The sequence below is a fragment of the Nannospalax galili genome, unplaced genomic scaffold (genome assembly GCF_000622305.1).
Source record: "Nannospalax galili isolate Female #2095 unplaced genomic scaffold, S.galili_v1.0 scaffold275, whole genome shotgun sequence".
NCBI lineage: Eukaryota > Metazoa > Chordata > Mammalia > Rodentia > Spalacidae > Nannospalax > Nannospalax galili.
Window position 1 is genome coordinate 700,641 of NW_008335440.1, and position 12,981 is coordinate 713,621.

General features: G+C 53.0%; 1 long non-coding RNA gene and 2 other non-coding genes across 4 annotated transcripts in view; all 3 read left to right on the top strand.

The window, feature by feature from the left end:
- The window catches only part of LOC103731781, a 114,520-nt gene that overhangs the window by 66,900 nt on the left and 34,639 nt on the right, over positions 1–12,981 (top strand). For both annotated transcript variants that reach the window (XR_003849070.1, XR_001872379.2), the window contains 2 exons: positions 2,095–2,234; positions 4,601–4,740. This is a non-coding gene — a long non-coding RNA (uncharacterized LOC103731781). The remainder of the gene's footprint in view (positions 1–2,094; positions 2,235–4,600; positions 4,741–12,981) is intronic.
- On the top strand, positions 2,488–2,579 carry LOC115069861. The gene has a single exon (XR_003849095.1). It is a non-coding gene; the product is annotated as a small nucleolar RNA SNORD116 (small nucleolar RNA).
- Positions 4,956–5,048, top strand: LOC115069871. The gene has a single exon (XR_003849105.1). It is a non-coding gene; the product is annotated as a small nucleolar RNA SNORD116 (small nucleolar RNA).

The following is a 12,981-nucleotide window of genomic DNA, read 5'->3' on the forward strand; positions in this document are numbered from 1 at the left end:
CAGTCCCGTTTTGCCTGCGCCTTGCCTGTCTCGCTTCCCTGGGTCCAGCCATTTGTTTTCCCTGTTGGCCCTTGTGCCTACATTGGAGGATGGAGAGGTGGGGCCACACTAGCAGGCTTCCTTTTGGTTGAGCGGCCAGGCACAGGCGAGCTTTGCGAGAAGAAGAATTCCACCAAGGCCCTGCCAGCCCGAGGCCAGAGGCATTACCAGGAGTGTTCATGTGGGAACCCAGGCACCATTGCAAAGTAATATCTCCAGGGATGTCACTGGGAGCAAGGATCTGCAGGCAGGAAGGGCCAGGGCTACAGTTGCTGTGAGTCACCTACCCAAGGCTCACGGTGCAGGTCGACCAGTTCAGACAGCCCCACTGAGCCCTGCAGGTGTCCCCTGCTGTCCCACACAGCTCTGAGGGCTAGAGGCCAGGGTAGGAATATCAGAAGGAAGCCCAGTGTCCAAGGGGTGCATGGTTGAGCACTTGGATTTGTCCCCACATTTGCGCTGATTGTCATCGCATGGGAGGTGTCCGTGTTTGACCGAGATTAGGCAGCAGGCCTTTCGCATCCATCTATGCTTTATTAAGACTCTCAGCATCTGTGTGGACAGTCAGAGGCCATCTATTCACGGACTCGCCTCACCGAACCACCTTGGGAATCCCATGAGCACAGGGGAGACCTCCCATTTTAGGCCTGCAGGCCAAGGACCTGGAGGTCCCCGAGACTAGAGGGTCTCCTTATTGGCCTGGTGTTTTGACAGGCCAAACATGCAGGCTGTATCCTCTGGGATAAGGTGGTGACAGTGATCTTCTCTCCCCTGCAGTGTCTCCCAAGAGGCACGACTTTCCTCTCGGGCCATTTTTGTAAGACTCAGCTGTGGTGGTTTCTGTCTAAATATTTCCCTTCCTCCGAGCTCTTGGATTTATTTTTCCAACGCAGTGGGGGAGTATAGTCCTCGGCATGCCCTCGAGGCCTCTCTCCGCACACAGCCCAGTAGCCCCTGACCTCAGGCCTTTGTCCAAACAGTCCCCTTCCACGTGCTCTTGGATATTTTTTTGTCCGACCCAGTGAGGAAGTAGAGGCCTCGGCATGCCCTTCAGGCCTCTCTCTGTACACAGCCCCATAGCCAATGACCTCGGGCCTTGCTCTGATGTCCACTTGGCCTGGGGGCCATACATGGTAATGTTGGCACCTGCCAGTTTCCTCAGAGATTGGGACTGGTAGCACAGTTGCTCTTAGGTTATCGGAATTCTGCATGCCAGCCTGACAAGGCGACCTGTCGGGAAAAGTTGGCCTTGGCTCCCAGTAGAGGACAGAGGTCTCTCAGGAGAGGTCATCAGGGTGTTCCTCAGGCAAGGCAGACCTCAGTCTCCCTTACTAGTTGTTCCCTGGGGCAGGAAGGAATCTGATGTGCACCATTGTGCTTGTGGGATCCAGGGGCAGGGATTCATTGGTGACGTAGTATGCTGGAGGCCTGGAGAGTGTCAGGAGAGTCTAGTTTTCTAGGTTTCTCCTTTCTGTGGCCTGACCCCTCTTTCAAGAGCCAGAGGCCTCTGAGGCATCCAGAGCCCTAGGCAGGACACCCTGTCAGCTCCCTGGGGAGGAAGGTTGTCCAGGGCTGCCACATAGGGCCCATGACCCGATGAGATCTTAGCGGACAGGGATGGTGTACCATGTGGTCTGTCCTGCTCCTGTCGCTGTGGATAATCTTTCTGGGAGAGCACTTAAGGTTGGAATCCTTTTGGAATCTGCCTAGGTTTTGGGGTGAAGGTGTGATAGGACGGGGCCTTTGTGACCGTTCTGTTAGCGGTAGCTTGCCCTAGTGTATAGTGCTGAGTTGTGGTTTGCAGAGGCAGCTGGGGGTGCTAATCAGGCCCAGAGATCAGGGAAGGAGACAGGCAAGGCGCATGCCAGGACCCAGCCTTCCCCTCTCCCCCTTTCCTGGGGGAAAACACAGTGGCAGATGCCTTTGCTGACATTGGAACCGCAGTTGGAAGAGCGGCACTGTCCACATACCTAGGCAGCAGGCACTGCGACCCCAAGGCCCTTGTTCTCTGGTTGCCCCCTAAAGCATTGCGTGGGGTCTTTGTCTCCTCCTTAGGGCCAGTTCCTGTGGGCATCGTGCTCACAATGTTCCAGCCAGAGACTGCGGATCCTAGCGGAATGGTGGATGCCCCTTAAAGGGCTTCGGGGAGTCTTGCGCCGGGTCCCCGCCTCCCACAGTGTCACCGAGGGGGAACGGTAAGCCTTCAGCTCCCTGAATTCCTGGCAATATTCTCATCTGGTATAGCCCTGAGCACCTGTGCTTCCATAGTCCTCTCATGTAGTGGCCAGGGCGGGCCGATCTGTGTTTCTGCAGGGTCAACGGACTCATGCTGGTCCTGAGGGTTCCTGGATGCTGTGGATCTTGCAGGTCCCCACCCAAACCCTCACACACGAGCACCATGGGCCACTGACCATGTCAATGGCCCCATGGCACCCTCCCAACGTGCCCAGATCGATGATGATTCCAAGTCAATCATTCCTTGGAAAAGCTGAACAAAATGAGTGAAAACTCCCTACCGTCTCTCATCGTAACTGAGGTCCAGCACGTTGGGTCACTGAGTGCTCCACGGGGTCGTGCACACCTTCCTTCCTGGGGATTTCAACAACCTCTCCAGAGGTCACGTTGTGCCTGCACCTTGCTGGGTGTCCCTTCCCTGGGTCCAGGCATTTGTTTTCCCAGTTGTGCCATGTGCCTAGATGGCATGATGGAGAGGAAGAGCCACGCTGTGGGGCTTCCTTTCAGTTGAGCAGCCAAGGCCAGGTGAGCTTTACGAGAAGAAGAGTGGCACATGGGCTGGAGCCAGACTGAGGCCAGATACAGGACTGGGACTTGTCACATGGGGATCCCGAGACCTTTGCACAGAAAAATCCCTAGGGATGGCACCGGCACCAGGATCTCCAGGCTGGAAGGGCCAGGGCTAAAGTTCCTGTGAGCCAACTCCCCAAGCCTAGCGGTATAGACCAGTTCAGACAGCCCCACAAACCCAGCAGGGATCCCGTGCTGTCCCACACAGCTCTGAGTTCTAGAGGGCTGGGTAGGAATGTCAGACGGGAGCCCCGCGACCCAGGGGTGCATGACTGTGCGCTTGGATTTTTCCCTGCCTGTATGCTGATTGTCATGATGGGGAAGGTGTCCGTTCTTGATCGAGGTGAGGCAGCTTGCCTGTCACATCATTCTACACGTTGGTATGCCTCTTCGCATCTGTGTGGACATTTGACGGACGTGTGTTCGCAGACGTTTCTCACCACACCACCTTGGGAATCCCATGAGCATGGGGTGACCTCCCATTGGAGGCCAGCAGGCTGAGGACCAGGAGGTCCCTCAGGCTTGAGGGTCCCCTTATTGGGCCAGGTGGTTGAACAGGAGGAATATGTGGGCTGTCAGCTCCAGGATCAGGTGGTGACAGCTATCCTCTCTCCCCTGCAGTGGCCACCCAGAGGCACAATTCTCTCACAGACCATCTCTGTATCAGCTACGGGTTTTTTGTCCAAACAGTCCCCTTCCCCGAGCCCTTGGATTTTTTTTCCAACCCAGTGATTGAGTAGAGGCCTCAGCATGCCCTCCAGTCCCCTCTCCACACACAGTCCAGTAGCCGGTGACCTCGGGCCTTTGGTCACCGCTCTGGTGTCCACGTGGCCTCAGGACCCCACACGGTGATGTTGGTGCCCGTGAGCTCCCTCTTAGATCTAAGTGGTATCACAGTGGCTCTCCAGGTTATCAGAATTCTGCTTGCCAGCCTGACCAGGCAACCTATCAGGGAACGTTGCCCTTGACTCCCAGTAGATTACAGAGGGCTCTGAGGAGAGGTCAGTGGGGTGTGGCTGAGTCAAGGAAGACCTTAGTCTCCCTGGTCGATTGTGCCCTGGGTGTGAAGGAATTGGCTGTGCACCATCATGCTTGCGAGATCCACAGACAGGGACTCATTGCTGCCCTGGTGTGCTGGAGGACTGGAGAGCTTGGGAACGTATAGGTTTCTAAGTGTCTCCTTTGCATGGCCTGACCCTTCTTTCACAATCCAGAGGCCTCTCAGTCATCCGGAACCATAGGCATGACGCCCTGTCTGCTTCCTTGGAGATGAACGCTGTCCAGGGCCCAGCCCAAGGGCCCATGCCCGGAGCAGAGCCTAGTGGCCAGTGTTGTTGCCCCAGGTGGTCTGTTCTGCTCCTGGCTCTGTGGATAGTCTTTCTAGGAGAGCACTTAATGTTGGAATCCTGCTGGAATCTGCCTGGGTTTGGGGTGAAGATGCGATAGCACAGAGCCTTTGCAGTCATTCCATTAGCGGGGCTTACCCTAGCAATGAGTTCCGAGGCAGGGATGGCAGAGGTGGTGAAGTGGTGCTAGTCAGGCCCAGAGGCCAGGGAAGGAGACAGGCAATGTGCAGGCAGCCCCCCCCCCCACCTTTCCTGGGGACTATACAGGGACAGATGCCTTTTGCTGACCTGGTAACCATAGTTGCAGGAGTGCATTGTCTGCCCCCCAGACAGCAGGCACTGTGACGCCAAGCCCTTTGTGCCCTGGTCACCCACTAAAGCTTTTTGTGGGGTATTTGTCTCCTCCTTAGGGGCAGTTCCTGTGGGTGGCATGCCCACAGCAGTGCAGCCAGTTTCTGGGAATCATCGTGGAAGGGTGGATGCCCCTGGCAGGGCGTCCGGGAGTCTGGCCCAGGATCCCTCACCACCCACCGGGTCACTGAGGAGAAAGGTAAGCCCTTGGCCCCCCACGGTTCTGGCGATAGTCTCATCTGGTGCTGCCCTCTGCACCTGCAGTCTCATGTGGCCAGGGAGGGCCTGATCAATGTGCCTGGATGATCAGTGGACTCATGCTGGTCCTGAGTGTTCCTGGACACTGTGGGTCTTGCAGGTCCCCACCCACACCCTTAGGCACCAGCACCCCACCATTGCACTCCCAATGTGCCCTGATCGATGATTTTTCCAAGTCAATCTTTCCTTGGAAAAGCTTAACAAAATGAATGAAAAACTCCCTACCATCTCTCATCGTGATTGAGGTCCAGCACGTTGGGTCACTGAGACCTCCATGGGGTCATGCACACCTCCGTTCCCGGGGTCTCAACAACCATTCCAGGGACCACGTCATGCCTGTGCATTGCCTGGTCTCACTTCCCTGGGCCCAGGCGATTCTTTGCCCTGTTGTGCCATGCACCCAGATGGGAGGATGGAGAGGAAGGGCCATGCTGGCGGGCTTCTTTTCAGTTGAGCGGCCAGGGCCAGGTGAGCTTTAGGAAAAGTTGAGTGGCACAGGGGTAAGGCCAGCCTGAGGATGGAGGCAGGACCAGGACTCATCTGGGGGTGGTGCAGGCACGATTGCACAGGAAAGGACCCAGCCTAGTGTATCCCTGGGGAAGATCCTGGCACCACAGTACTGCAGGCAGGAAAGGCCAGGGCTGAAGTTGCAGGCCAACTCCCCAAGGCTTGTGGTATAGGTAGACTAATTCAGAAAGCCCCATTGGATCCAGCATGGATCCACTGCTGTCTTCCACAGCTCTTAGAGCTAGAGGCCTGGGTGGGAATGTTGGATGGGAGCCCTGCGACCCTGGGGTGGATTGTGCATAGCTGGGATTTGTCCACTCTTGTATCCCGATCCTCATGACATGGGAGGTGTCCGTCCTTGATTGACGTGAGGCAGACAGGGTGATCATTTCCATCTACATATTGGTCCGCCTCTTGGCTTCTATGTGGACATTCGGCCACCATATGGGCTCCACTGTGGGAATCCCCTGAGCATCGGGGATGTCTCCCATTGGAGGCCGGCAGGCTGAGGACCAGGAGGTCCCAGGCTACATGGTCCCGTTATTGCTCCAGGTGGTTCAGCAGACCAAACATGATGATGGTATTTTCAGTGATTAGATATTGATAGCCTCTTTCCCCTGCAGTGGCCACCCAGAAGCAGGACTTTCCTATCTGGGTTTGTCTCTGAATAGGCCACTCCTGTTTTCTTGTCCAAGTAGTCTCCTTCCCCAGGCTGATGGTTTTCTGAACTTCTGAGGGAGGAGAGACCTTGGTGCTGAGTTCAGACCACTGCCAGGGCTGATGGCAATGCCCTCTAGGCCCTGGTGCCTCAATGCTAGAATATTCAGTGTCATACCTCAGTGATTTTCCAGGTCATGGGAAATTTTTCTGCCAGCCTCATCTGGCAACCTTTCAGGGACTGTTGCCCTTGGTTCCCAGTAGAGGACAGAGGGTTCTCAGGAGAGTTCAGCAGGTCATGACTGAGGTGCCAGAGGCCAAGATCCCTGGCCGGTCATGCCCCAGGGTAGGAAGGAATCTGGTGTGTGCCACCATGCTTTCGGGAGTCCAGGTGTGTCGGGGATCCTGCCCTGATACAGGAGCCAGGGAAAGGGAGATGAGCTGTCTGCCCATTACCCACAACCTCCCTGGGAGACAATCAGACGTGACAGGGAACTCATTTATTACAGGTGTTACAGGGCTTATGAAGGCAAAAACCACAAAGGAAAATCCCCTCCCCAACCAAATGTCCAATCATATTAAAGGTGAACTTGAGCATAGAGTCTCCTATCCATAGCACAGCATAGCATTCGTGAGGTGATCACGTGCTGCCAAGATGCACGGAAATGACAGGAGCCAATTAGCAATTCTACAAAACAAGTCTGGCCATGTTCCGGCCATTTCCTCTAGGCGCCAACAAGTCTGAACACGCCCAGGCCATTTCCTCTAGGCACCATCCTGCCTCGCCCCTGGCCTCAGGCCCCCGCATCTCTCCCCCTACTTCGTTTTAAAAGTGAGGTTCCTTAAGGATAGCCCCTGGGGATGGGGCACACTGTTCCCATCCCCCTCTGCTTTTATGGCCTCCTTGTCTTAGGTCACCTCTCCTCAGGTGCTGAAGTTGCCCATCCTTGGGTAACCATGATTGCCCTCATGGCCCCTGTCTTGTGTTCATCAGTCTGGGAGGGTCTTACCCATCATTGGGACCAGCCATGCCCTTTGGCAGTTAATATACAGGGGTCTATCCCATAAGGGGGCAAAGCAACCTGGGCCCTCAGGCTAGCTCAAGCATCCATGCTTGGATTTGTCTTGAGGAGGGGCCCAAGGGGGATTGGGTGGCCAGGGCAAGTTGGAACAGGACTTTCTTCATCTGTTTCTGTCTTTCGATAATCGAGCAGAGACACCTGAGGAGAACAAAAGCTAGCACAAGCGTTAGAAATATGCTCCCATAGGTGAGTAACCAAGTTGGGTCCAAGAACCCCTTGATATGCTCCCATACCTTACTAAAAAAGGAGAAGTCTATCGATAGGACTGGGGCTCGGGTATAATTTAAAGCAATAATCTAATTGGTCAGTAATATGGAATAATTAGAAAATTCTTGGTTCCAGTCACCGTGAATATACTCCGCTATTTGTAGGCACGATTTAGTAATATTTTGAACTCTGTAAGGGGTGAGACAAAGTGACCTAAAACGAGGGTCACAAGCTAACAGAACCATGTCTTTGGTAATTGCCAGCTCTTCACTTAAGAGAAGGGCAAGAGTATAGGTGGGGATGGTACCAAGGCCCAGAGGTCCTCGGCTTTTATCTGACAGATGGCTGACAAGAGAAGGAATACCATTATGGACAGATTTTGGTCAGCCATATATTGATCAGATCTTGAATAATGATGGTAACGATATAGATGATGATGGCCAGGGCAGCAGTGGCGAGCACGGCAATGAAAGCCTTCCATCCAAAATACTCCATCCTGTAAGGCATAGAAATCCTCCTCAAAGGGCTGTTACCTTTGGGACAGGGTTATTCCTGCATCTTTAGATTCCTTGCAGGTACCCAGATGGGTTGGGGTTCATCCATGGGAAAGATGCATCCAAACCCCCTGCCCATAGTAAGGAGCAGGTCGGGTCCTCGCCATTGTCCCATTACTGGATCCTTCCATCTGACCCATACCTCTGGTCTTTGCTCCTGATGGCCCCAATGTTTTTGGAATCGAGATTCCAATTGACCGTTTTGAAAACTGAGGATATTGATGGTAAATAAGGCCGAACCTAGCTGTTGGTGGGGGCTTACTCCCCCTTTTTGTTTTTGTAATTGGGTCTTTAGGTCCTGATGGTTACGTTCTATGATAGCTTGGCCCTGGGGGTTATAGGGGATCCCTGTGTTATGGTGGATTCCCCATAAAGAGAAGAAGTCCTGTAAGCTTTTACTTATGAAGCATGGCCCATTGTCAGTTTTAATCCTTTGAGGTAATCCCAGCATAGCGAAGCACTGGAGGAAGTGAGATTGAGCATGTTTAGACTTTTCTCCTGTATGGGCGGTAGCCCAACAGGCATGTGAGAATGTGTCAATAGACATGAAAACATACTTGAGTTTTCCAAAAGGAATGTACTGTGTGACATCTGTCTGCTAAAGAGAGTTAGGCTTCAGCCCCCTAGGGTTTACCTCTGGTTGTTGGAGGGGTGGCACCTGTAGAAAGGGTTGACAAGACTTACAGGTATGTACAATTTTTCTTAAGTCTTGATAGGGACTTGAGGGAACCTCTTATGGAGTCCCCGCCAATTTACATGGGTATGATTATGCAGTTGTTGAGCTTTCTCCAGGCCTGCTGATAGGATATGGGTAGAAGCCATTTTGTCTGCCTCTGCATTGCCCTGGGAGAGGAACCCAGGCAGTCCTTGGTGGCCCCTAAGGTGTTGTAAGAAAATGTGGGCCCTTCTTTCTGTTAACAATGTTAGAACCTGGATCATTAGGGAGGTAATAAGGTTGTCATCTAGCCAAAATGAGAATTTAATAATCCGGGAGAAGGTTGACTACATATAGGCTGTCAGAGAACAAGTTCATGGGGTCATCTACTTTGGACAAGGCTAGGGAAATGGCCATGAGTTTTTAAAATTGAGCAGAGCCCTCACAAGTGTGAACGTATGTTTTTGGTTCTGTTTATACCGCCATGTAAATTACTACAGCAGCTCTGAATTTTCCTCCATCACATTATAGGCCTCTGTCAGAGGGTTTTTGACAAAAATCCTGGGGGCCCCCCAGTGGAGGGTGCAAAAGGAGGTTACCCATTTGTGAGGGCCATAATGACAGTCCAACTTTCCCAGAAAGCCTTCTAGGGCTATGACCATTCAGTTATTATTTCTGCAGAGCCATTCAAAGTCTTTTAGCCAATTAAGGGATAATAACCTTGTGGGGGTCAATGCCATAATGCCTCAGGGCTATATCCCGTCCTTTCTCAATTAGGTCAGCCAACTGGTTCATGGGTGTATATACCCGTGGAGCGCCCCCTAGGGAGGTATGCACCCATTGGAGGGACTTCCCCCCTTGTGTGAGGACGGATGTCATCAGGGCCTTGCTGGGGAGCACCCATAGTTTGAGGTCCTTTCCAGGCATATAGTGGGCCAGTTGGGCTTGGTCCAGGGCCTCCTGGAACCCCTGTAAAATGCCTAGGTGTTGTGGGTTCAGATGGATTAGCTCTGACAGCTGTTTGCCTACTAACCATTGGAACAGGGGCTCCAGTGTCTCAGTAGAGACGGGCATCCAGGACCATAGCCAATTAATCTCCCCCAATAGTTTTTGAAGTTCTATCAGGGTCATATTAAGTTTAATAGTCAGTTGTGGCTTCAAGGGACTGACCCCCTCCATGGAAAATGTAGTCCCCAGAATATTAAAGGGGGTGACAGTCTGTATTTTGTTAGCGGATACTTGAAGCCCTCCCACCTGGAGGCATTTTTGATTGGCCCTATATAGTTCTTGTAACTGGTGGGGACTTGATGTCCCCAAAATTATATCATCCATATAGGCATATACAGTAGCATGTGGCAAAGACTCTGTTGGGCTCATGAGAGCCCTTACAAAGCTCTGACAGAAAGCTGGGGTATTGGCCATGCATTGGGGCAAGTCTCTCCATTTGTACCTTTCATCAGGCATGCTAAAGTTGATGGAAGGCACAGAGAAGGTGAACTTCTCACAATCTTGGGGTTGTAGGGGAATAAAGAAAAAGCAGTCTTTGATATCTATAACTATGAGAGATAGATCTGAGGGGATAGGAGGTATCCAGGGCAGTCCCCTCATGGGGACTCCCTCCAGGGTCATTCTGGCGTTGACCTTGTGGAGGTCCTGCAGCATCTTCCATTGGCCAGATGACTTTTTTATGACAAAAACAGGGGTGTTCCAAGGGCTCATGGAGGGGCAGATATGCCCCAGCATAAGTTGTTCCTGTATAATATGCCTCAAAGCCTGGAGCTTTGTCTTGGGCAAAAACCACTGTTCCACCCAAACTGGGCTCCCCGGGGACCATCGGATTGCAGGAACTTGAGGAACAGCGGCCTCTAGGATTGAAGGTGGACCTGGCGAGACTTGGACTCTTCCCCCCTGTAGTTTGAGAGGCGGTCAAGGGGGTATCTAACCCTGTTCATTTTCTCATCATCAAGGAGCCCCTCAATAAACTCCCTATTGTCCATGGTCACAAAAACATCTGCCCCCCCCAGGATGTCTCTCCCAAAGAGGTTGCAGGAAAGCCCCTCAGCCACCAAAGTTCTAATTTCCCCCCTAGTACCATCTGGGTCCTGCCAGCAAAGCCAGTTCTTAAGCTCCCATGATGGCATGGTGCCACTGACACCCATCACCTGTGGGCCAGGCTCAAGGGGCCACCTTCTGGGGACTTCTTCTTTCCTTAGAATGGTCCCATCTGCCCTGTTGTCAATAATGCCCCAGACCCTCCCCCCATTATGTATCAAGATATCTATCTTAGGGTGGAGCCCCAGGATGATAGGGACCATCCAGTGGGTGATGGGCCCTCCAGGGCCTGTGCTCCCTCCCCCTTTTGGTGATGGGGCTAGGGGTTGCCCCAAACCTGGTTTAAAGGTTTGCCCTCCACATCATACCTGGACTGGCAGTCCTTTTTCCAATGAAACCCCTTGTGGCAGCATGGGCACGGGGCCCTAGGCTTGTCCCCCTCCACCTTGAGAGGGGCTTTCCCTTTTGGGCAGTCTCTCTTTAGTTGCCCAGGCTGGCCACACCCAAAACATCTCCGGTCCTCAGCCCTGGGGCTCCTATCCTGCCGCCCAAGGCCTGTGAGGGCTTCTCTAAAGACTATAGCTAGAGCCTCTATCTGTGTCTTGAGGACTGTGGCCACAGCCTCGGTCACCTTTGTTTTGGTCTCTATGTCCTTTGAGGCCATGATCCAGCTGCTCATGGAATAGTCCTTTAACCCTGCACAGGCAAGCTTATGGTTGGCATTCATACCGTCCCATACTAGCATTTTTATGAACTGTTCTCTGAGTGGCCCAGGGGGAAACTTTCTCTTTAGACTCTTTTCAACCCTATCTACAAACTTATGTAATGGCTCCCCTGAGCTTTGATGGATCCCCGATATGGGCAGCTCTGTAGGGACTGTATCCAACTTATGCCAGGCCTTGAGGCCAAGGGCCCTGACCAGTTCCGTATATGGTGGCAGAAGTGCTGCCTGCTGGGTGCCCATGGCAAAGGCATCCATGGTCCCTGTCAGCATGCTGAAAGTGATAGGGACAGGGGGGGTTGAGGCACAGTTATTTTCTGCCTGGACCCGGCATTCCTCTCAGTACAGTGCTGCCCATTTAATGAACAAGGGGCTGGGGAGGACTGCCTTGGCTAGATCCATCCAGTCTTTGGTGGTACAGGGTTGCTATATGAAGCCCTGGAGAAGGGTGTTGACCCAGGGGGAACCAGGGCCATCCTCAGCCACCACCTTCTTTAATTCTTTAAGATCTCTAGCCTCCCAAGGGTACCAGGTGGCTGGGCACTGGGGTCTGGGGTTGATGTTTACGGGAAAAGCCTGGACCAGTCCCATGGGAGTGGAGAGCTCTGATGGACTAGATTGGGCAACCCCCCCAAGGGTCCTTTCCCTCATGCTCATCCTGACCGCCTGGGGTCCCCCCTTTATCTTCCACATTCTCATCACTCCCCCCTTTCCAGATCTCTCCATAGTACGCGCTTCACTTTCAATCGTTGGGCTCTCTCTTCATCAAACGCGACCCATTGATCTTCCCCTGCAACCTTATCCACCTGGCAAAGGCCGGTATGCCCGGGGGTTGGATTGGGTTAAAAACATGACTTAAGAGCTGAGATCATGGGGTAAAACCCCAAGGGTGTTTCCTCCCCTCTATTGATCTCTGCCTTGTGAACCATTTGTTCAAGCTGGTCCCAGGTAGCCAACTGGAATAAATTGCCGGCAGGCAGCCAGGGAGCGAGATGGAGGGCAGCCTCCCAGACCCTCTTTGATGAGGAATCAGACTGTTCTAACCACCTGGATCTTAGCATATGTCTCAGCACCATCAGCGCTGTGTCCTCACTTTTACTCATTGCGTTACCCATCTCTTACAGTCTCATTTCCCTTGGTACTCACCCAGTTAGCCCTGGCGATCAGCTTCTGTAGCAGGTCTGAGTGGTCTTCGGCCCGATGTTGGGCGCCAGATGTCGGGGATCCTGCCCCAACACAGGAGCCAGGGAAAGGGAGATGAGCAGTCCTCCCATTACCCACAGCCTCCCCGGGAGACAATCAGACACGACAGGGAGCCAGTCAAGCAGGAACTCGTTTATTACAGGAGTTACAGGGCTTATGAAGGCAAAAACCACAAAGGAAAATCTACTCCCCAACCAAGTGTCCAATTATATTAAAGGTGAACTTGAGCAAGCAGTCTCCTCTCCATAGCACAACATAACGTTCGGGAGGTGATCACACGCTGCCAAGATGCATGGAAATGACAGGAGCCAATTAGCGATTCTTCAAAACAAGTGTGGCCATGTTCTGGCAGTTTCCTCTAGGTGCCAAACAAGTCTGATCACACCCCGGCCGTTTCCTCTAGGCACCATCCTGCCTCACCCCTGGTCTCAGGCCCACGCACAGGTGCAGGGACTCTGTGGTTGTGTGTCATGCTCTAGGCTTGGAGAGCAATAGGAGCATCTAGGTTTCCAGGTATTTCCTTTGCATGGCCTGACCTCTCAAC